Source organism: Nematostella vectensis, chromosome 8 (assembly GCF_932526225.1).
Source record: "Nematostella vectensis chromosome 8, jaNemVect1.1, whole genome shotgun sequence".
Taxonomy (NCBI): domain Eukaryota; kingdom Metazoa; phylum Cnidaria; class Anthozoa; order Actiniaria; family Edwardsiidae; genus Nematostella; species Nematostella vectensis.
In genome coordinates, this window is record NC_064041.1 from 1,362,245 (window position 1) to 1,386,120 (window position 23,876).

The following is a 23,876-nucleotide window of genomic DNA, read 5'->3' on the forward strand; positions in this document are numbered from 1 at the left end:
TCACCCATTAGCGAATCTGGAATGTGAAGTAGCGAATCTGTAATGTCAATGCATACATGTTCCACCAATCCCAAATGTCTCCTCTAATTGGCTCTCAGAAATTAAGCGGATTAAGAGTTCTTGGAAGGGCTTAGAAGAAAATGCAGCATTTCCTTTTTGGGGATGCATATGCCCCAAATCAATTCAAATGGTAGCGGAGCTCCCACGCGGCGCGAAGCGCGGATCCCCATAACCTAAGAAAAAGTGGTTAACAAAACAAATATAGTAACAAATATTGGTAACCCATTGACTCGAGTTTTCGTCCGTCCGTCCGTCCGTCCCTTAAAAGCATCATATGACAACCAAACCAAGAGAGGTGCACAACTGTGGTCACGTGATTTGTGACGTCATCGATGACGTCACTAGAAGCAAAAATATGCTGACATCAAAATAAAAAATATTTATATTTCACAAAGGAAACATAGTATTACAACCAAACCCGGTAGGTATCATGAAGTTGTCAAGAAGTTGTCAAGGGGAATGCAACAATATGGCCAGGTGTTGTGTGACGTCATCGATTACATCACTTTAAGCAAAAAACGTGATTAAAAGTATAAACATTTTTATCTCTTGAAAGAAACATTGTTTCACAACCAAACTTGGCAGCTGTCATGTTTGTGTCAAGGGGGGTGCAAAAATATGGTCAAGCGGTTTGTGACGTCATCGATGACGTCACTAATAGCAAAACTATTCCGATTTATTAAGAACAACAATATCCATATCTCATGAGCGAAACATCATATAACAACCAATTTTGGTATGTGTCATGAAGGTGTCAAGGGGAGTGCACCAATATAGTCACGTGATTGTGACGTCACCAATGACGTCACTCGAAGAAAAAATATGCTGACGTCATCAAAATAAAAATATATTTATATTTCATTAAAGAAACATTGTATGACAAAAAAACTCGGTAGGTGTGATATATGTTTCAAGTGTGGTGCAATAAGATGGTCAAGTGACGCCATCGATGACGTCAATAAGTAAAAACTACCCTGACGCGGAAACATCGTATGACAACTAAACTTGCTATGTGTCATGTAGATGTCAAGGGTGGGGGGAAGGGGGTATAACAAGTTGGTAGCGTGATCTGTGAAATCGTTGACGTCGTTAAAAACAGAAATATAATAATATTTAATATTTATTAAATTATTAAGCGAAAAAATCCACTACCTGTCCACAACGATACCGTCCCAAACCCTTCTTGGGGTGAATAAAATTAGAGTCAGAGAAGGATGAGCTAGTGAAATAATTGTAGCTTTATCAAGCATGTATAACATTTATTATCCTCTGTACCGACCTTGAGGGGTCAATAGTATCACACAGAATAGTCTAATATTAGGGCGCGCTTTTTTACTCGTGAATGAGAATGATTACAATAGAAAAAGCGCGCGTTCGTTAATCCCGCGTTCCCATTCCGGAATGGAATGAAGGCCGTTCCACCTATTCTGCTACCTGTAGCAGAATGACTCGAATACCATTCTGAACATTCTTTACCAACCATTCCCATTTCAGAATGATAGAAAAAAGACGCGCCCTTAGAGTGCTGTCAAGCAGAGCTTAAAAAAATGCAATTCAACGCCATAATTTCAAGTGCCGGCATGTCCAAAATTGCTAGAGAGCTAGGCTTTGGGGCGGACGGATCTATCTTTTCGCTTAGAGTGGGGTTTGACCTAATGGCAATATGGGAGAGAAAAATATTTTTGTTATAAAACCTTCTAGCTCCCACAGACGCAGAATTCTGTATGCATTTTTTGGGCACATAAAGCTTTCCCATGACAGCACAGAGGGGGATTTAAACATTTAAAACCCCTCCCCCTCCTAGATCCGCTACTTGTGGCCACTGTCTTTAAATCATAGTTTTATTTTACCTGTAGTTTTTCAAACTTGTACACACACTTTGATTGTGCATGAAGGGCCATGGTTTACAGAAGACAGACATAAGTTAGTCTGAAGAACCATACCTGTCTTGTTGGTCTTTTCTGTAATCATGAACGTATCTTTAATAATAGGATAATCTTTGCGCGGATTTATTTGCATTTTTGTCACACATTTCTTCCGTAATAACGGGATGCCCATAGAGCAAGAGTTGACTTTACATCGAAAGAGTCACAAGGATTTCTGTCAACCGCCATCACGAGATCTCTTTATATATAATTATATTTTGTGAAAGTCCCCATGTTACGGCGGAATTCTGTTTTCGTTTTTCATTGTCTTCTTTTTGTCAATTGTTTGCTTTGCGTATTGTTTTACTGGCCTTTGTTCTTTGCGTTCCATCGTACTTAGCTCATTAGTCCTTTCTATTGGTTATACCTAGTATTGCGTTTTATGTAAATCTTGTCAGTTTTGGCCAGCGCTCCGAGATGTACGCTACCGTTAAGGTAATATTGGTTTCATTTTTCTTGTAATCTCCCTTTTCTCGATCTCTTCACGTATTGTATGCATTTGTTTGTTTCAGTACCGTTAGTTGTGGTAGCTACATATCGTACCAATGAAGGGCGAAATAAGCAATAGAGAACTGTGTGATTCTCCCAGAGGAACAAGTCTATAAAGCTGCAAAAAAGATTTTAAAAGAAAACTTTCATCTATGTAATGTGATCATTAGATCGTTAATCGACCAAGTCGTCAAAGGGTCGTCAAAAAGCTCAAATGATCTGCCCAAAAGATTATCATGCGCCTTCCAGTACATACGCTAGCCAAGTGGGCTGTAGAATCTGGCAAGTTCATCGAGGTGAGGCTAGATCCAGCATTTAACATCCTAAAGGATTTTACTGACAGAAGAGCTCTAGTGGCTAATACCGAATTTGGTACAATCTATATTTTCCGAGTGGAATTGACACATTTCCGTATTTGATCGATGTTTTCCGTATGTAACCGAGATATCCCATGATGTGGTTTTAACATCTAGTTACGTTGTTAGTAATGGCTTTTGATGTTTTGTATCTTGCACAGCGGAATGTGAAGGAAATGCTTGATGTTGGCGAGGTACGCGTGCTGGTCGATATGCTGAGGCTTGTCGACCTACACGAGCCACCGTGCCACTCCAGGGTACCTATGATTTATCAAGAGACTCGATACCATAAATTTTTACATAGAATAGACGGACCAGGATGTGTGGATCCTAGACATGGGGGGACGTTTGGGTTTGTGGTATCGGCGTTATTTTTACGCGGTATTGCGGTAAAAAAAGTTTCAAACGTGCGGTGATGCGGTATTCGTGAACCCTACGGTGTGCGAGATGTTTGCTTTTCAAACCGCGGTATTGCGGGATTTTTGTCGTTCTGCGGTGCGCGGGATTGTGTATTTAGATTATTTAGAGATTCTTTAGAGAAACTGCATAAAGACGTGTGTAATATGTAATAAAAACCACAGACAGACAGCCTATGGAGCTGCAGTTAGGCAGCGAACCGTGCGTCAAGAGACCACCATGGCCAAGCATGGTACTTTGTCGGAGTTCATGTATCAAAGGCAATGCACTTGTACCGAAACCCCAGTGAGCGTGGTTTTCGAGGAGAGTACATTTGAGGAAGCTGAGGTCGAGGAACGACAGAGTGGATACGAAAGTAAGGGCAGCGAGGAGGAGGTCGAGGAGGATGAGTATGATGAGAGCAGTGACGAGGATGGACAGGATGAATCTACTACTTCAGACCAGGGACTCCATGGCGAAATAGGAACATCAACCACTTTCCTGTTTGGCGCAAGGTCGCGGTTTGGAAGAGCCGTTAGAATCAACAACCGGTACCTGTCTTGACTTTTTTCTAGATGACTCCGCCGTGACTAGACTTCAATTATAAACATTAAAAGCAAGGCTAAATTGAAGAAAACTATGACGGTGCTAAAAAGTTGACATTGTCGACATTGATTTATAAACACCCTTTCACGAATAAACATATTCACCTCCAGTATATCTTATCGCAACGGAAACCCTATCAAAGCAGTCAAGCAGCATGTCGAAGGTAAGAATATTATTGTTTCTCGTGACGAAATGCAGATTTGACAGAACGGAAGAACGTATTCGAAGTAAGAGAAAAAACACACCTAAGGGCAGGGGTTAATACGACTTTTAACTTTATATACGGTAAACATCACGAGTTTTCTACGAAGTTTTATCACGTTTGCGATGCAGAGTGACTCTTAGAGCTTAGTAATCGGTACATTTCGTACCCTAACGCTTGTTTTACGAACGACTATTTTCTGTATGCGGTATTCTCGATTTTTTTGTGCGGTAATGCGGTATTTTCGGAAATTTTGTGCGGTATTGCGGTATTGAACACCCCCCAACGTCCCCCCCTAGACATCAATAGGCAAACTACGTTAGCAATGGCCCTTCTTCCATTTGTTCGTTGCTATCGATTCTAAAGCGCAGCATTTTACTTGAAACTGAAGCTTGCAGCCACAGGGTCTTTGAAAGCACTACAGTGTTACCGAGCTGCTCTAAGGGCACCTGCCTAATAAGCACACCATGTTATAAGCACACCATGCTATAAGCACACCATGCTATAAGCACACCATGTTATAAGCACGCCATGTTATAAGCACGCCATGTTATAAGCACGCCATGTTATAAGCACGCCATGTTATAAGCACGCCATGTTATAAGCACGCCATGTTATAAGCACGCCATGTTATAAGCACGCCATGTTATAAGCACGCCATGTTATAAGCACGCCATGTTATAAGCACGCCATGTTATAAGCACGCCATGTTATAAGCACGCCATGTTATAAGCACGCCATGTTATAAGCACGCCATGTTATAAGCACGCCATGTTATAAGCACGCCATGTTATAAGCACGCCATGTTATAAGCACGCCATGTTATAAGCACGCCATGTTATAAGCACGCCATGTTATAAGCACGCCATGTTATAAGCACGCCATGTTATAAGCACGCCATGTTATAAGCACGCCATGTTATAAGCACGCCATGTTTTAAGCACGCCATGTTTTAAGCACGCCATGTTTTAAGCACGCCATGTTTTAAGCACGCCATGTTTTAAGCACGCCATGTTTTAAGCACGCCATGTTTTAAGCACGCCATGTTTTAAGCACGCCATGTTTTAAGCACGCCATGTTTTAAGCACGCCATGTTTTAAGCACGCCATGTTTTAAGCACGCCATGTTTTAAGCACGCCATGTTTTAAGCACGCCATGTTTTAAGCACACCATGATATAAGCACGCCATGATATAAGCACGCCATGATATATGCACGCCATGTTATTAGCGCGCCATGATATAAGCACGCCATGTTATATGCACGCCATGTTATATGCGCGCCATGTTATAAGCGCGCCATGTTATAAGCGCGCCATGTTATAAGCGCGCCATGTTATAAGCGCGCCATGTTATAAGCGCGCCATGTTATAAGCGCGCCATGTTATAAGCGCGCCATGATATAAGCGCGCCATGATATAAGCGCGCCATGATATAAGCGCGCCATGATATAAGCGCGCCATGATATAAGCGCGCCATGATATAAGCACGCCATGATATAAGCACGCCATGATATAAGCACGCCATGATATAAGCACGCCATGTTATAAGCACGCCATGTTATTAAGGGTGTTGGGACATATCTCGTTACTTAGGGATTCGGTTGTTAGACCGAATTTTTGCCTTGAGTCTCAATTGACAGGAATCGTCATTTTTCACCATGTTTTCTGTAGATCCTGGAGCGGGAAAACTTAAGCTCTTCTAAATATGGCATCAATGCCCATATAAGGCAATACGTACGAAGGATACTATCCCTGGGAAATATGTTTGGAATGACCCGAAACTGGCGAGAAAAACCTTATAAAATAGCAAATACTGTAAAACAAAAATAAGCGAGCATGATTTTCACCTAGGGTACCTACTTAGTAATCTAAAGTGCTGATTTTAGCAAGAAAAGAGTCGTTTCAACGCGTATTTTACTTAAAAAGCTGGAGAAACGTCGATATTTTGAACACAACATTCGCATTAGTAACCAGGCTTTATCATAATATTCAATTGCGCATGCGTAGATAATTATACTTCCGGTTTGCGTTTCCTATAATCTTTGAAAAGGCAGGGAATATTCACCTGGTTGCCCTCTACAAAACTACCTATCGATTTTCTGATATTTTAAAAAGTAAAAAAGTTATTCAAATAAGATTGGAAAATTTAAAATTATAGTTGTGCGAAAATTTTATTTTATGGCAGATTCTAAATACGCACACGTAACTTTGCAGGCACCCTCATAGATAATGTTATAAGCTACATTGATCTTTGCAGATATTCCAACAGCAAATATTATAGACTTTTTCTATTGTGCATCATCACATGGCGTCTCAACTGATAACGTCATTAAAATTTAGGTGCTCATAAACAATGGCCAATTTTCGTGTGATTTTGCAGACATGTAAACTGTAGGGGTTTTCTTTTTGTGTATTGTTTTTTAATCAAATGTTATTCTTGTCATACGGCCGGAAATTGCCAAAATGTACATACGGCAACTTTAAAATAAAATAGCTCTTTGGTGGAATACGGTATGGATAAAGAAAGATATCCTTTAGAAGATGAGCATGTACTGATGGAAATAAGACTATTACTTTAATCTAGGCGCGCGGTTATTGTACTAACATTTTCGCTAAAGACAGGGCTCTGCGTATTTCGGCCACTTACCACAGGTAACCCAAGCAGTCGGTTTTTATTCTAGTACACAAGAGAATTTGTATAGTAATAAAAAATTTAAGAAAATAGACATCATAGTGGACTAACTTTATTCTTGTCTCTTTGGGATTTCTCCTAAGTTTTATGGGCCCATTTTACTCACTCGTTTCCCTTTCGCACCCATCTTGTATATAAAATTCTCTTGCGTACTAGAATACAAACCGAGTGCTTGGGTTACCTCTGCCCAAACTAAAAACAAATCCCTTTAGAAAAAACATAGGTACGCAGTGCGTACGTGAAGCTATTTGCAATATTACTTCAGTTGCTTATTGCTTGTTCGAGCCATACAGAAATTCGTGTTATGAGATGTGTTATTTTCACAACCATGCATGCAAACATCCTCAACATTACCACATACTTTTTACTAAAACTGTAGATCTTTTCTTTTCTTGATAATTAAAGTAGAAAATAGAGAATGTTTTTTATAATAATTTTTTTACGTGATCTGTAATTCTCCCTTGGCTTTATTTAAAAGTGCCACACACACACTATCCATTTGAGTCGCTCAAGCAGGTGTGATGCTGAATGGTTTCTAAAATTGACCCTTTAGAGGAACCTGACAATTGTGTCAGACCACTTCACTAGCAAGTTTTCTTAACACCTTCCAGGATCTTTTCTCCCTCCCCTTCCGTTTGGTAGGGGGTGGGGCACAGGGGGCTTGTGTCGCCCTATAATTTCAACTCATGTTGCATTATACCACAGCTTACATATCATGTTGCATGCCTCTGTGAAAACAAGTTTCGCTTATGTTTCAAGCTTTGACCCTTGTCTCCACCAGGCCTACACAGATCACCTGGATTTCTAGTTTTTAGTCTGTAGTCTGTCTAGTTACACCAATGACAAACTAAAATGGCTGGTTCATATTGTTTTATTGGTTGATCTTTATAAGTACAGGGGAGTATACCTAGACTGCCTTTTTACTAAGAGATGTTGTATAATTTTTATCAAACCCCCTGAAATTAGGGAGACAGATCCACGTTTTAAGGAGGCTGGTATTGATAAGTAGATTGAAATATTTATGAGAAATAAAAAATAATAAATAAATGACAAAATTATATCATATGTACTTAAACCCATCTTAGTATAAATCAAACTTAAAAGGACAAAAATATTATTTTGAACCCTTTGAAGTTCTTTTTTAAAAGAAGCAACCATAATATTCCTATTATATAACAGAAGTATTTAGCCTGCACACAGATAAAATATGGAGATGTTACTCAAAGAGTAATGTCAGTCTTATGAGGATCAATACATACTTCGGTTGAGTCTTTTACTTCTTATAGGAGTTCTAGAATCAAGTCGAATTGTGTCCCGAATTTAATACAGCGCTTTGCTGTTTTTCGAAGTTACCAGGAAAGTTTGCTGGAATAATTCAGTCGGTAGTGGCGTTATACGCTCAAATTTGGGAATGGGAGTGATAACGGCCGTTCATTGTCAGAATTCATGTGATTCCATACCTCATTTCACAAATCTGTCGGCCATATTAGATTCGGAAATTACTCTACTGTCGGTCTACCTGTGAAAATGGGGAGCCTTGGGACAAGGTTGGGTTTGCAGTTGTAACATGGACAATAGAAAAGTCTCGTGTTATATCGGGGCATTAGTTTGATACAAGATTGTTTTTTTTTATGAGCTTCGTTAATTTGAGTATAAAAACGCCGGAGTAAAAATATTATGTACAATTAGTTGTGACGTCGTGGTTATCCTGATATACGAGTTTGCTTGTTTCCATCAAAATGGCTTCCCACATGGTTGTCTACAGCAACTCTCTAGCGTAGAAATATTCGCTCGCAAGTCACGTAGTAAAGGGGAGGGGTGGTATGGGATTCACAAGAAACAATTTGTCACTAGGAGAGGGGTGGTATGGCATTCACAAGAAACAATTTGACACTAGGGGAGGGGTGGTATGGGATTCACAAGAAAAAATTTGTCACTAGGGGAGGTGCTTTGCACAGGGGAGGGGTGGTATGGGATTCACAAGAAACAATTTGACACTAGGGGAGGGGTGGTACTTTGCACAGTGGAGGGGTGGTACTGAGCACATGTAGGGTCCAAAGGGCATTTGGGAAGCAAAGCCAGCCACGCTTCACGACGACTTTGAAGCTATGTTTAGTGCATGGGAAAATAGCTTCAAAAAGTATTTGCTTAATATTACGAATCTAAGTTTTTTGTTATTACCAAAAACTTGTTTCGCGCATTATATTTTAATACACGGTTGTGAAGGTGAAACGTTACCTTAACAGGGTGACCTTTTTTGAAAAATGCGTTAAGACTGAACGAAAATGTATGAAACCTTTTTTAATCAGAAGTTTCAAGACTGTTCTTAATCAAAAGAATGTCAGTTTATCAGGACTTTGGAGACTGGCCTTGATAACGAGGTGTTCTTATTAGCAGATATCCTACTTTTATCAGGACTTTGGAGACTGGCCTTGATAACGAGGTGTTCTTATTAGCAGATATCCTACTTTTATCAGGACTTTGGAGACTGGCCTTGATAACAAGGTGTTCTTATTAGCAGATATCCTTCTTTTATCAGTACTTTAGAGACTGTCCTTGATAACGAGGTGTTCTTATTAGCAGAAATCCTTCTTTTATCAGGACTTTTGAGACTGTCCTTGATAAGGAGATGTCATATGAGTGGTGTTTTGGGGGCTTTTGTCATTATCTTCAAATGTAAAAAGTAACAAATGAGTGGTTGACACTCTGTAACCGTTATCTTATTTTTCTCTTGCAGGGACTCGGATGGCGATATTGTTCGCCCACTTCCACGAGTAAAGCGAATGTTGAGTCAGAAACCATTTGCCTGCCGCATGTGGTACAGGTATGAACGCTCTGAAGGTTTAACTGCATTGTATGCCGCTTCTGGGTGTAGGGATTGATAGGATCAAGCAACCTTTTTGTTAATAAATTTATTATTTTGTTAAGTCTATCTGATAAATCCATCATTTACACCTCAAACAATCACCGGCACCAAGTGTTTTGTTTCTGTGTTAATCTTTTTCTTTTTACCAACACATTACCAAATGTGTATTGTATGCTTTTTGTTCCATTCTTGTTTCTTCCTTTTTCCTTCCATTCTTCTCAGTGACATTATGCTGGTTAGTGCATAAGGCATCTTTCTGCCTCATTATCCATATCCTAGCCGTTTTGTTTGTGCAATAAGATATTTAGCATTGATGTTTCTCCTTCCTAGCCCTCACAAGGCCAAACAACGAAATGTTAACCTGACGCATCGCCTTATTATGCAATCAAACAAGCTTTGTGTACATAAACATGCGTTTCTCAATGCTATCACAACTATATTATGTGTTGGAGAGTCTTTTTTTTATCTATGGATAGGTTTCTCGACTTGCTTAACTTTTTTTCGCTTGAACTACTTTTTAAGAATATTGGAGACATCACCAACATCGCTTAGCATTGCTAGAAAGGCTAAGTCTGCTTAACTGCTTCTGGCCATTTTGACCAGGTCAGCGTTATTAGCACAGAGCTTACAATCATTATTGATGAGATGTTTTTTTTTCTAGATTCGCAAGTTGAAGGATCTCTTGGAGACGTGGAGGAAGGAGGTTGATTAAAAGCTGTCAACCATGCAAGACAAGCAAGACAAGCAAGCCGCAAGACAAGCTAGACACAAGACAAGCAAGCAGCAAGACAAGCAAGCCGCAAGACAAGCAAGCTGCAAGACAAGCAAGCCGCAAGACCAAGACAGGCAAGACAACAAGAAAAGCAAGACAAGCGAGACAAGCACAAGACCAAGACAAGCAAGCCGCAAGAACAAGATTAGCAAGCCGCAAGAACAAGATTAGCAAGCCGCAAGAACAAGACAAGCAAGCCGCAAGAACAAGACAAGCAAGCCGCAAGAACAAGACAAGCAAGCCGCAAGAACAAGACAAGCAAGCCGCAAGAACAAGACAAGCAAGCCGCAAGAACAAGACAAGCAAGCCGCAAGCAGCAAGACAAGAAAGCCGCAAGACAAGAAAGCAGCAAGACCAAGACAAGCAAGACAAGCAAGCCGCAAGACCAAGACAAGCAAGCCGCAACACCAAGACAAGCAAAAAAAGCAAGACAAGCAAGCCGCAAGACCAACAACAACAAGACAAGCAAGCCACAAGACAAGCAAGACAAGCAAGCCACAAGACCAAGACAAGCAAGACAAGCAAGACAAGCAAGACAAGCAAGACAAGCAAGACAAGCAAGACAAGCAAGACAAGCAAGACAAGCAAGACAAGCAAGACAAGCAAGACAAGCAAGACAAGCAAGACAAGCAAGCCACAAGACCAAGACGAGCAAGCCACAAGACCAAGACGAGCAAGACGAGCAAGACGAGCAAGACGAGCAAGACGAGCAAGACGAGCAAGACGAGCAAGACGAGCAAGACGAGCAAGACGAGCAAGACGAGCAAGACGAGCAAGACGAGCAAGACGAGCAAGACGAGCAAGACGAGCAAGACGAGCAAGACGAGCAAGACGAGCAAGACGAGCAAGCCACAAGACCAAGACGAGCAAGACAACAAGCCACAAGACCAAGACAAGCAAGACAACAAGCCACAAGACCAAGACAAGCAAGCCGCAAGATTATGACAAGCAAGACAAGCAAGCCGAAAGACCAAGACGAGCAAGCCGCAAGACAACAAGCCGCCAGACCAAGACAAGCAAGCCGCAAGACCAAGACAAGACAAAGACAAACAAGACAAGCAAGCCGCAAGAACAAGATAAGACCAAGACAAACAAGACAAGGAAGCCGCAAGACAAACAAGACAAGGAAGCCGCAAGACCAAGACAAGCAAGACGCAAGACCAAGACAAGCAAGCCGCAAGACCAAGAGAAGCAAGAAAAGCAAGCCGCAAGATTAAGACAAGCAAGCCGCAAGACCAAGACAAGCAAGCCGCAAGACCAAGACAAACAAGCCGCAAGACAAGACCAAGACAAACAAGCCGCAAGACAAGACCAAGACAAACAAGACAAGGAAGCCATAAGACAAGCAAGCCGCAAGACCAAGACAAGCAAGAAAAGCAAGCCGCAAGACCAAGACAAGCAAGCTGCAAGACCAAGACAAGCAAGCCGCAAGACCAAGACAAGCAAGCCGCAAGACCATCAAGACCAAGACAAGCAAGCCGCAAGACCATCAAGACCAAGACAAGCAAGCCGCAAGACCATCAAGACCAAGACAAGCAAGCCGCAAGACAAGCAAGCTGCAAGCCGCAAGACCAAGACAAGCAAGACGCAAGACCAAGACAAGCAAGACGCAAGACCAAGACAAGCAAGACGCAAGACCAAGACAAGCAAGACGCAAGACCAAGACAAGCAAGACGCAAGACCAAGACAAGCAAGCCGCAAGACAAGCAAGCTGCAAGACGCAAGACCAAGACGAGCAAGCCGCAAGACCAAGACGAGCAAGCCGCAAGACCAAGACGAGCAAGCCGCAAGACCAAGACGAGCAAGCGGCAAGACCAAGACGAGCAAGCGGCAAGACCAAGACGAGCAAGCGGCAAGACCAAGACGAGCAAGCGGCAAGACCAAGACGAGCAAGACAAGCAAGCGGCAAGACCAAGACGAGCAAGCGGCAAGACCAAGACGAGCAAGACAAGCAAGCCGCAACACCAAGACGAGCAAGACAAGCAAGCCGCAAGACCAAGACGAGCAAGACAAGCAAGCCGCAAGACCAAGACAAGCAACCCGCAAGACCAAGACAAGCAAGCCGCAAGACAAGACAAACAAGCCGCAAGACAACAAGCCGCAAGACCAAGACAAACAAGACAAGCAAGCCGCAAGAACAAGACAAACAAGACAAGCAAGCCGCAAGAACAAGACAAGACCAAGACAAGAATGACAAGCAAGCCGCAAGACAAGAATGACAAGCAAGCCGCAAGACCAAGACAAGCAAGCCGCAAGATTAAGACAAGCAAGCCGCAAGACCAAGACAAGCAAGTGGCAAGACCAAGACAAGCAAGCTGCAAGACAAGACCAAGACAAACAAGACAAGGAAGCCGCAAGACAAGCAAGCCGCAAGACCAAGACAAGCAAGACAAGCAAGACAAGCAAGCCGCGAGACCAAGACAAGCAAGCCAAGCAAGACAAGCAAGCTGCAAGACCAAGACAAGCAAGACAAGCAAGCTGCAAGACCAAGACAAGCAAGACGCAAGACCAAGCAAGCAAGCCGCAAGACCAAGCAAGCAAGCTGCAAGACCAAGACAAGCAAGCTGCAAGAACAAGACAAGCAAGACCAAGACAAGCAAGAAAAGCAAGACCAAGACAGGCAAGACAAGCAAGCTGCAAGACCAAGACAAGCAAGCTGCAAGACCAAGACAAGCAAGCTGCAAGAACAAGACAAGCAAGCTGCAAGAACAAGACAAGCAAGCTGCAAGAACAAGACAAGCTGCAAGACCAAGACAAGCAAGCTGCAAGACCAAGACAAGCAAGCTGCAAGACCAAGACAAGCAAGCTGCAAGAACAAGACAAGCAAGCTGCAAGAACAAGACCAGCAAGCCGCAAGACCAAGACAAGCAAGACAAGCAAGACAAGCAAGACAAGCAAGACAAGCAAGACAAGCAAGACAAGCAAGACAAGCAAGACAAGCAAGACCATCAAGACAAGCAAGACAAGCAAGACAAGCAAGCCGCAAGACCATCAAGACCAAGACAAGCAAGCCGCAAGACCAAGACAAGCAAGCCGCAAGACAAGCAAGCTGCAAGCCGCAAGACCAAGACAAGCAAGCTGCAAGAACAAGACAAGCAAGCCGCAAGACCATCAAGACCAAGACAAGCAAGCCGCAAGACCATCAAGACCAAGACAAACAAGACGCAAGACAACAAGCCGCAAGACCAAGACAAACAAGACAAGCAAGCCGCAAGAACAAGACAAACAAGACAAGCAAGCCGCAAGAACAAGACAAGACCAAGACAAGAATGACAAGCAAGCCGCAAGACAAGAATGACAAGCAAGCCGCAAGACCAAGACAAGCAAGCCGCAAGACCAAGACAAGCAAGAAAAGCAAGCCGCAAGATTAAGACAAGCAAGCCGCAAGACCAAGACAAGCAAGTGGCAAGACCAAGACAAGCAAGCTGCAAGACAAGACCAAGACAAACAAGACAAGGAAGCCGCAAGACAAGCAAGCCGCAAGACCAAGACAAGCAAGACAAGCAAGCCGCGAGACCAAGACAAGCAAGCCACAAGACAAGCAAGCCAAGCAAGACAAGCAAGCTGCAAGACCAAGACAAGCAAGACAAGCAAGCTGCAAGACCAAGACAAGCAAGACGCAAGACCAAGCAAGCAAGCCGCAAGACCAAGCAAGCAAGCTGCAAGACCAAGACAAGCAAGCTGCAAGAACAAGACAAGCAAGACCAAGACAAGCAAGAAAAGCAAGACCAAGACAGGCAAGACAAGCAAGCTGCAAGACCAAGACAAGCAAGCTGCAAGACCAAGACAAGCAAGCTGCAAGACCAAGACAAGCAAGCTGCAAGAACAAGACAAGCAAGCTGCAAGAACAAGACAAGCAAGCTGCAAGAACAAGACAAGCTGCAAGACCAAGACAAGCAAGCTGCAAGACCAAGACAAGCAAGCTGCAAGACCAAGACAAGCAAGCTGCAAGAACAAGACCAGCAAGCAGCAAGACCAAGACAAGCAAGACAAGCAAGACAAGCAAGACAAGCAAGACAAGCAAGACAAGCAAGACCATCAAGACAAGCAAGACAAGCAAGACAAGCAAGCCGCAAGACCATCAAGACCAAGACAAGCAAGCCGCAAGACCAAGACAAGCAAGCCGCAAGACAAGCAAGCTGCAAGCCGCAAGACCAAGACAAGCAAGCCGCAAGACCATCAAGACCAAGACAAGCAAGCCGCAAGACCATCAAGACCAAGACAAGCAAGCCGCAAGACCATCAAGACCAAGACAAGCAAGTTGCAAGACAAGCAAGCCGCAAGCCGCAAGACCAAGACAAGCAAGCTGCAAGAACAAGACAAGCAAGCCGCAAGACCAAGACAAGCAAGCCGCAAGACCATCAAGACCAAGACAAGCAAGCCACAAGACCATCAAGACCAAGACAAGCAAGCCGCAAGACCAAGACAAGCAAGCCGCAAGACCAAGCAAGTAAGCCTCAAGACAAAGACAAGCAAGCCGCAAGACAAAGACAAGCAAGCCGCAACACCAAGACGAGCAAGCCGCAAGACAAGCAAGCCAAGTAAGCTGCAAGATCAAGACAAGCAAGCCGCAAGACCAAGACGAGCAAGCCGCAAGACAAGCAAGCCAAGTAAGCTGCAAGACCAAGACAAGCAAGCCGCAAGACCAAGACAAGCAAGCCGTAAGACCAAGAGAAGCAAGCTGCAAGACCAAGAGAAGCAAGAAAAGCAAGTCGCAAGACCAAGACAAGCAAGAAAAGCAAGCCGCAAGACCAAGACAAGCAAGAAAAGCAAGCCGCAAGACCAAGACAAGCAAGACAAGCAAGCCGCAAGACCAAGACAAGCAACACAAGAAAGCCGCAAGACCAAGACAAGCAAGCCGCACGACCAAGACAAGCAAGCTGCAAGACCAAGACAAGCAAGCCGCAAGACCAAGACAAGCAAGCTGCAAGACCAAGAAAAGCAAGCCGCAAGACCAAGACAAGCAAGCTGCAAGACCAAGACAAGCAAGCTGCAAGACCAAGACAAGCAAGCCGCAAGACCAAGACAAGCAAGCCGCAAGACCAAGACAAGACCAAGACAAGCAAGACAAGGAAGCCGCAAGACAAGCAAGACAAGGAAGCCGCAAGACAAGTAAGCTGCAAGACCAAGACAAGTAAGCCGCAAGACAAGCAAGCTGCAAGCCGCAAGACCAAGACAAGCAAGACAAGCAAGACGCAAGACCAAGACAAGCAAGACGCAAGACCAAGACGAGCAAGACGCAAGACCAAGACGAGCAAGACGCAAGACCAAGACGAGCAAGCCGCAAGACCAAGACGAGCAAGCCGCAAGACCAAGACGAGCAAGCCGCAAGACCAAGACGAGCAAGCCGCAAGACCAAGACGAGCAAGCCGCAAGACCAAGACGAGCAAGCTGCAAGACCAAGACGAGCAAGCCGCAAGACCAAGACGAGCAAGCCGCAAGACCAAGACGAGCAAGCCGCAAGACCAAGACAAGACCAAGACAAGCAAGACAAGGAAGCCGCAAGACAAGCAAGACAATGAAGCCGCAAGACAAGTAAGCCGCAAGACCAAGACAAGTAAGCCGCAAGACAAGCAAGCTGCAAGACGCAAGACCAAGACAAGCAAGACGCAAGACCAAGACGAGCAAGACGCAAGACCAAGACGAGCAAGACGCAAGACCAAGACGAGCAAGACGCAAGACCAAGACGAGCAAGCTGCAAGACCAAGACGAGCAAGCTGCAAGACCAAGACGAGCAAGCCGCAAGACCAAGACGAGCAAGCCGCAAGACCAAGACGAGCAAGCCGCAAGACCAAGACGAGCAAGCCGCAAGACCAAGACGAGCAAGCCGCAAGACCAAGACGAGCAAGCCGCAAGACCAAGACGAGCAAGCCGCAAGACCAAGACGAGCAAGCCGCAAGACCAAGACGAGCAAGCCGCAAGACCAAGACAAGCAAGCCGCAAGACCAAGACAAGACCAAGACAAGCAAGACAAGGAAGCCGCAAGACAAGCAAGACAAGGAAGCCGCAAGACAAGTAAGCCGCAAGACCAAGACAAGTAAGCCGCAAGACAAGCAAGCTGCAAGACGCAAGACCAAGACAAGCAAGACGCAAGACCAAGACAAGCAAGACGCAAGACCAAGACGAGCAAGCTGCAAGACCAAGACGAGCAAGCCGCAAGACCAAGACGAGCAAGCCGCAAGACCAAGACGAGCAAGCCGCAAGACCAAGACGAGCAAGCCGCAAGACCAAGACGAGCAAGCCGCAAGACCAAGACGAGCAAGCCGCAAGACCAAGACGAGCAAGCCGCAAGACCAAGACGAGCAAGCCGCAAGACCAAGACGAGCAAGCCGCAAGACCAAGACGAGCAAGCCGCAAGACCAAGACGAGCAAGCCGCAAGACCAAGACGAGCAAGCCGCAAGACCAAGACGAGCAAGCGGCAAGACCAAGACGAGCAAGCGGCAAGACCAAGACGAGCAAGACAACAAGCCGCAACACGAAGACAAGCAACCCGCAAGACCAAGACAAGCAACCCGCAAGACCAAGACAAGCAACCCGCAAGACCAAGACAAGCAAGCCGCAAGACAAGACAAGCAAGCCGCAAGACCAAGACAAGCAAGCCGCAAGACCAAGACAAACAAGACAAGCAAGCCGCAAGACAAGCAAGCCGCAAGACAAGCAAGCCGCAAGACCAGGACAAGCAATCCAAGCAATCCAAGCAAGACAAGCAAGACAAGCAAGACAAGCAAACTGCAAGACCAAGACAAGCAAGACAAGCAAGCTGCAAGACCAAGACAAGCAAGACAAGCAAGCTGCAAGACCAAGACAAGCAAGCTGCAAGACCAAGACAAGCAAGCTGCAAGACCAAGACAAGCAAGCTGCAAGACCAAGCAAGCAAGCCGCAAGACCAAGCAAGCAAGCTGCAAGACCAAGACAAGCAAGCTGCAAGAACAAGACAAGCAAGCCGCAAGACCAAGACAAGCAAGAAAAGCAAGACCAAGACAAGCAAGACAAGCAAGCTGCAAGACCAAGACAAGCAAGCTGCAAGACCAAGACAAGCAAGCTGCAAGAACAAGACAAGCAAGCCTTAAGACAAGCAAGCCTTAAGACAAGCAAGCTGCAAGACCAAGACAAGCAAGCTGCAAGACCAAGACAAGCAAGCTGCAAGACCAAGACAAGCAAGCTGCAAGAACAAGACCAGCAAGCCGCAAGACCAAGACAAGCAAGACAAGCAAGACAAGCAAGACCAAGACAAGCAAGACCAAGACAAGCAAGCCGCAAGACCATCAAGACCAAGACAAGCAAGCCGCAAGACCAAGACAAGCAAGCCGCAAGACAAGCAAGCTGCAAGCCGCAAGACCAAGACAAGCAAGCTGCAAGAACAAGAAAAGCAAGCCGCAAGACCATCAAGACCAAGACAAGCAAGCCGCAAGACCATCAAGACCAAGACAAGCAAGCCGCAAGACAAGCAAGCCAAGTAAGCTGCAAGATCAAGACAAGCAAGCCGCAAGACCAAGACGAGCAAGCCGCAAGACAAGCAAGCCAAGTAAGCTGCAAGACCAAGACAAGCAAGCCGCAAGACCAAGACAAGCAAGCCGTAAGACCAAGACAAGCAAGCCGCAAGACCAAGACAAGACCAAGACAAACAAGACAAGGAAGCCGCAAGAACAAGACAAACAAGACAAGCAAGCCGCAAGACCAAGACAAGCAAGAAAAGCAAGCCGCAAGATTAAGACAAGCAAGCCGCAAGACCAAGACAAGCAAGTGGCAAGACCAAGACAAGCAAGCTGCAAGACAAGACCAAGACAAACAAGACAAGGAAGCCGCAAGACAAGCAAGCCGCAAGACCAGGACAAGCAATCCAAGCAAGACAAGCAAGACAAGCAAACTGCAAGACCAAGACAAGCAAGACAAGCAAGACAAGCAAGCTGCAAGACCAAGACAAGCAAGACAAGCAAGCTGCAAGACCAAGACAAGCAAGACAAGCAAGCTGCAAGACCAAAACAAGCAAGACAAGCAAGCTGCAAGACCAAGACAAGCAAGCTGCAAGACCAAGCAAGCAAGCCGCAAGACCAAGCAAGCAAGCTGCAAGACCAAGACAAGCAAGCTGCAAGAACAAGACAAGCAAGCCGCAAGACCAAGACAAGCAAGACCAAGACAAGCAAGAAAAGCAAGACCAAGACAAGCAAGACAAGCAAGCTGCAAGACCAAGACAAGCAAGCTGCAAGACCAAGACAAGCAAGCTGCAAGAACAAGACAAGCAAGCTGCAAGACCAAGACAAGCAAGCTGCAAGAACAAGACCAGCAAGCCGCAAGACCAAGACAAGCAAGACAAGCAAGACAAGCAAGACAAGCAAGACCAAGACAAGCAAGACCAAGACAAGCAAGAGGCAAGACCATCAAGACCAAGACAAGCAAGCCGCAAGACCAAGACAAGCAAGCCGCAAGACCAAGACAAGCAAGCTGCAAGCCGCAAGACAAGCAAGCCGCAAGACCAAGACAAGCAAGAAAAGCAAGCCGCAAGACCAAGACAAGCAAGAAAAGCAAGCTGCAAGATTAAGACAAGCAAGCCGCAAGACCAAGACAAGCAAGTGGCAAGACCAAGACAAGCAAGCTGCAAGACAAGACCAAGACAAACAAGACAAGCAAGCCGCAAGACCAAGACAAGCAAGAAAAGCAAGCCGCAAGATTAAGACAAGCAAGCCGCAAGACCAAGACAAGCAAGTGGCAAGACCAAGACAAGCAAGCTGCAAGACAAGACCAAGACAAACAAGACAAGGAAGCCGCAAGACAAGCAAGCCGCAAGACCAGGACAAGCAAGACAAGCAAGACAAGCAAACTGCAAGACCAAGACAAGCAAGACAAGCAAGACAAGCAAGACAAGCAAGCTGCAAGACCAAGACAAGCAAGACAAGCAAGCTGCAAGACCAAGACAAGCAAGACAAGCAAGCTGCAAGACCAAGACAAGCAAGACAAGCAAGACAAGCAAGACAAGCAAGACAAGCAAACTGCAAGACCAAGACAAGCAAGACAAGCAAGACAAGCAAGACAAGCAAGCTGCAAGACCAAGACAAGCAAGACAAGCAAGCTGCAAGACCAAGACAAGCAAGCTGCAAGACCAAGACAAGCAAGCTGCAAGACCAAGCAAGCAAGCCGCAAGACCAAGCAAGCAAGCTGCAAGACCAAGACAAGCAAGCTGCAAGAACAAGACAAGCAAGCCGCAAGACCAAGACAAGCAAGACCAAGACAAGCAAGAAAAGCAAGACCAAGACAAGCAAGACAAGCAAGCTGCAAGACCAAGACAAGCAAGCTGCAAGACCAAGACAAGCAAGCTGCAAGAACAAGACAAGCAAGCCTTAAGACAAGCAAGCCTTAAGACAAGCAAGCTGCAAGACCAAGACAAGCAAGCTGCAAGACCAAGACAAGCAAGCTGCAAGAACAAGACCAGCAAGCTGCAAGAACAAGACCAGCAAGCCGCAAGACCAAGACAAGCAAGACAAGCAAGACAAGCAAGACCAAGACAAGCAAGAGGCAAGACCATCAAGACCAAGACAAGCAAGCCGCAAGACCAAGACAAGCAAGCCGCAAGACAAGCAAGCTGCAAGCCGCAAGACCAAGACAAGCAAGCTGCAAGAACAAGAAAAGCAAGCCGCAAGACCATCAAGACCAAGACAAGCAAGCCGCAAGACCATCAAGACCAAGACAAGCAAGCCGCAAGACAAGCAAGCCAAGTAAGCTGCAAGATCAAGACAAGCAAGCCGCAAGACCAAGACGAGCAAGCCGCAAGACAAGCAAGCCAGGTAAGCTGCAAGACCAAGACAAGCAAGCCGTAAGACCAAGACAAGCAAGCCGCAAGACCAAGACAAGCAAGAAAAGCAAGCCGCAAGACCAAGACAAGCAAGAAAAGCAAGCCGCAAGACCAAGACAAGCAAGAAAAGCAAGCCGCAAGACCAAGACAAGCAAGAAAAGCAAGCCGCAAGACCAAGACAAGCAAGCCGCAATACCAAGACAAGCAAGCCGCAAGACCAAGACAAGCAAGCCGCAAGACCAAGACAAGCAAGCTGCAAGACCAAGACAAGCAAGCCGCAAGACCAAGACAAGCAAGCCGCAAGACCAAGACAAGCAAGCCGCAAGACCAAGACAAGCAAGCCGCAAGACCAAGACAAGCAAGCCGCAAGACCAAGACAAGCAAGCCGCAAGACCAAGACAAGACCAAGACAAACAAGACAAGGAAGCCGCAAGACCAAGACAAACAAGACAAGGAAGCCGCAAGACCAAGACAAACAAGACAAGGAAGCCGCAAGACCAAGACAAGCAAGCCACAAGACCAAGACAAGCAAGACAAGCAAGACAAGCAAGCTGCAAGACCAAGACAAGCAAGACAAGCAAGCTGCAAGACCAAGACAAGCAAGACAAGCAAGCTGCAAGACCAAGACAAGCAAGCTGCAAGACCAAGACAAGCAAGCTGCAAGACCAAGACAAGCAAGACAAGCAAGCCGCAAGCCTTAAGACAAGCAAGACAAGCAAGCCTTAAGACAAGCAAGCCGCAAGACCAAGACAAGGAAGCCGCAAGACAAGCAAGACAACAAGCAGCAAGACAAGCAACACAAGCAAGCCTTAAGACAAGAAAGCCGCAAGACCAAAAAGAGCAAGACAAGCAAGCCGCAAGACCAAGACCAAGACAAGCAAGACAAGCAAGCCGCAAGACCAAGACAAGCAAGCTGCAAGCCGCAAGACAAGCAAGCCGCAAGACCAAGACAAGCAAGAAAAGCAAGCTGCAAGACCAAGACAAGCAAGTCGCAAGAACAAGACAAGCAAGACAAGCAAGCCTTAAGACAAGCAAGCTGCAAGACCAAGACAAGCAAGACAAGCAAGACAAGCAAGACCAAGACGAGCAAGACAAGCAAGCCGCAAGACCAAGACGAGCAAACCTCAAGACCAAGACAAGCAAGCCGCAAGACCAAGACAAGCAAGACAAGCAAGACAAGCAAGACAAGCAAGACAAGCAAGCTGCAAGACCAAGACAAGCAAGCTGCAAGACCAAGACAAGCAAGCTGCAAGACCAAGACAAGCAAGACGCAAGACCAAGAGAAGCAAGACGCAAGACCAAGCAAGCAAGACAAGCAAGACAAGCAAGCTGCAAGACCAAGACAAGAAAGCCGCACGCCCAAGACAAGCAAGCTGCAAGACCATCAAGACCAAGACAAGCAAGCCGCAAGACCATCAAGACCAAGACAAGCAAGCCGCAAGACCATCAAGACCAAGACAAGCAAGCCGCAAGACAAGCAAGCTGCAAGCCGCAAGACCAAGACAAGCAAGCTGCAAGCCGCAAGACCAAGACGAGCAAGCCGCAAGACCAAGACGAGCAAGCCGCAAGACCAAGACGAGCAAGCCGCAAGACCAAGACGAGCAAGCCGCAAGACCAAGACGAGCAAGCCGCAAGACCAAGACGAGCAAGCCGCAAGACCAAGACGAGCAAGCCGCAAGACCAAGACAAGACCAAGACGAGCAAGCCGCAAGACCAAGACAAGACCAAGACGAGCAAGCCGCAAGACCAAGACAAGACCAAGACGAGCAAGCCGCAAGCCGCAAGACCAAGACCAAGACAAGCAAGCCGCAAGACCAAGACGAGCAAGCCGCAAGACCAAGACGAGCAAGCGGCAAGACCAAGACGAGCAAGACAACAAGCGGCAAGACCAAGACGAGCAAGACAACAAGCCGCAAGACCAAGACAAACAAGCCGCAAGACCAAGACAAACAAGACAAGCAAGCCGCAAGAACAAGACCAAGACAAACAAGACAAGCAAGCCGCAAGACCAAGACAAACAAGACAAGCAAGTCGCAAGAACAAGACAAACAAGACAAGCAAGCTGCAAGAACAAGACAAACAAGACAAGCAAGCTGCAAGAACAAGACAAGACCAAGACAAGAATGACAAGCAAGCCGCAAGACAAGAATGAAAGAATGACAAGCAGGCCGCAAGACCAAGACAAGCAAGCCGTAAGACCAAGAGAAGCAAGACAAGCAAGTCTCAAGACCAAGACAAGTAAGCCGCAAGACAAGCAAGACAAGCAAGACCAAGACAAGTAAGCCGCAAGACAAGCAAGACAAGCAAGGCGCAAGATCAAGACAAGCAAGCCGCAAGACCAGGACAAGCAAGACAAGCAAAACCAAGACAAGCAAGACAAGCAAGACAAGCAAGACGCAAGACCTAGACAAGCAAGCCGCAAGACCAAGACAAGCAAGCCGCAAGACAAGACCAAGACAAACAAGACAAGAAAGCCGCAAGACAAGCAAGCCGCAAGACAAGCAAGACAAGCAAGCTGCAAGACCAAGACAAGCAAGACAAGCAAGACAAGCAAGCCGCAAGACAAGCAAGACAAGCAAGCTGTAAGACCAAGACAAGCAAGACAAGCAAGACAAGCAAGACAAGCAAGACAAGCAAGACAAGCAAGACAAGCAAGACAAGCAAGCTGCAAGACCAAGACAAGCAAGCTGCAAGACCAAGACAAGCAAGACGCAAGACCAAGACAAGCAAGACGCAAGACCAAGACAAGCAAGACGCAAGACCCAGACAAGCAAGACGCAAGACCAAGCAAGCAAGACAAGCAAGACAAGCAAGCTGCAAGACCAAGACAAGCAAGACAAGCAAGCCTTAAGACAAGCAAGCCGCAAGACCAAGACAAGCAAGCTGCAAGAACAAGACAAGCAAGCCGCAAGACCAAGACAAGCTGCTAGCCGCAAGACCAAGACGAGCAAGCCGCAAGACCAAGACGAGCAAGCCGAGCAAGCCGCAAGACCAAGACGAGCAAGCCGCAAGACCAAGACGAGCAAGCCGCAAGACCCAGACAAGACCAAAACGAGCAAGCCGCAAGACCAAGACGAGCAAGCCGCAAGACCAAGACAAGACCAAGACGAGCAAGCCGCAAGACCAAGACAAGACCAAGACGAGCAAGCCGCAAGACAAAGACAAGACCAAGACGAGCAAGCCGCAAGACAAAGACAAGACCAAGACGAGCAAGCCGCAAGACCAAGACAAGACCAAGACGAGCAAGCCGCAAGACCAAGACGAGCAAGCCGCAAGACCAAGACAAGACCAAGACAAACAAGATAAGCAAGCCGCAAGAACAAGACAAACAAGACAAGCAAGTCGCAAGAACAAGACAAACAAGACAAGCAAGCCGCAAGAACAAGACAAGACCAAGACAAGAATGACAAGCAAGCCGCAAGACAAGAATGACAAGCAAGCCGCAAGACCAAGACAAGCAAGCCGTAAGACCAAGAGAAGCAAGACAAGCAAGCCGCAAGACCAAGAGAAGCACGACAAGCAAGCCGCAAGACCAAGAGAAGCACGACAAGCAAGCCGCAAGACCAGGACAAGCAAGCCGCAAGACCAAGACAAGCAAGCCGCAAGACCAAGACAAACAAGACAAGCAAGCCGCAAGACCAAGACAAGCAAGCCGCAAGACCAAGACAAGCAAGCCGCAAGACCAAGACAAGCAAGCCGCAAGACCAAGACAAGCAAGAAAAGC

The 23,876-nt window shown here is 46.0% G+C and overlaps 1 long non-coding RNA gene across 3 annotated transcripts; it reads left to right on the plus strand.

Annotated features, from left to right (window-relative positions):
• The first annotated feature begins 3,788 nt into the window (after window positions 1-3,788).
• On the plus strand, window positions 3,789-10,390 carry LOC116615497. 3 transcript variants are annotated; one of them, XR_004294963.2, is made up of 3 exons: window positions 3,789-3,995; window positions 9,464-9,550; window positions 10,254-10,390. It is a non-coding gene; the product is annotated as an uncharacterized LOC116615497 (long non-coding RNA). The 3 variants fall into 3 exon arrangements; XR_007312463.1 differs by lacking the exon at window positions 3,789-3,995 and adding an exon at window positions 8,813-9,169; XR_007312462.1 differs by lacking the exon at window positions 3,789-3,995 and adding an exon at window positions 8,814-9,231.
• Window positions 10,391-23,876: the final 13,486 nt, after the last annotated feature.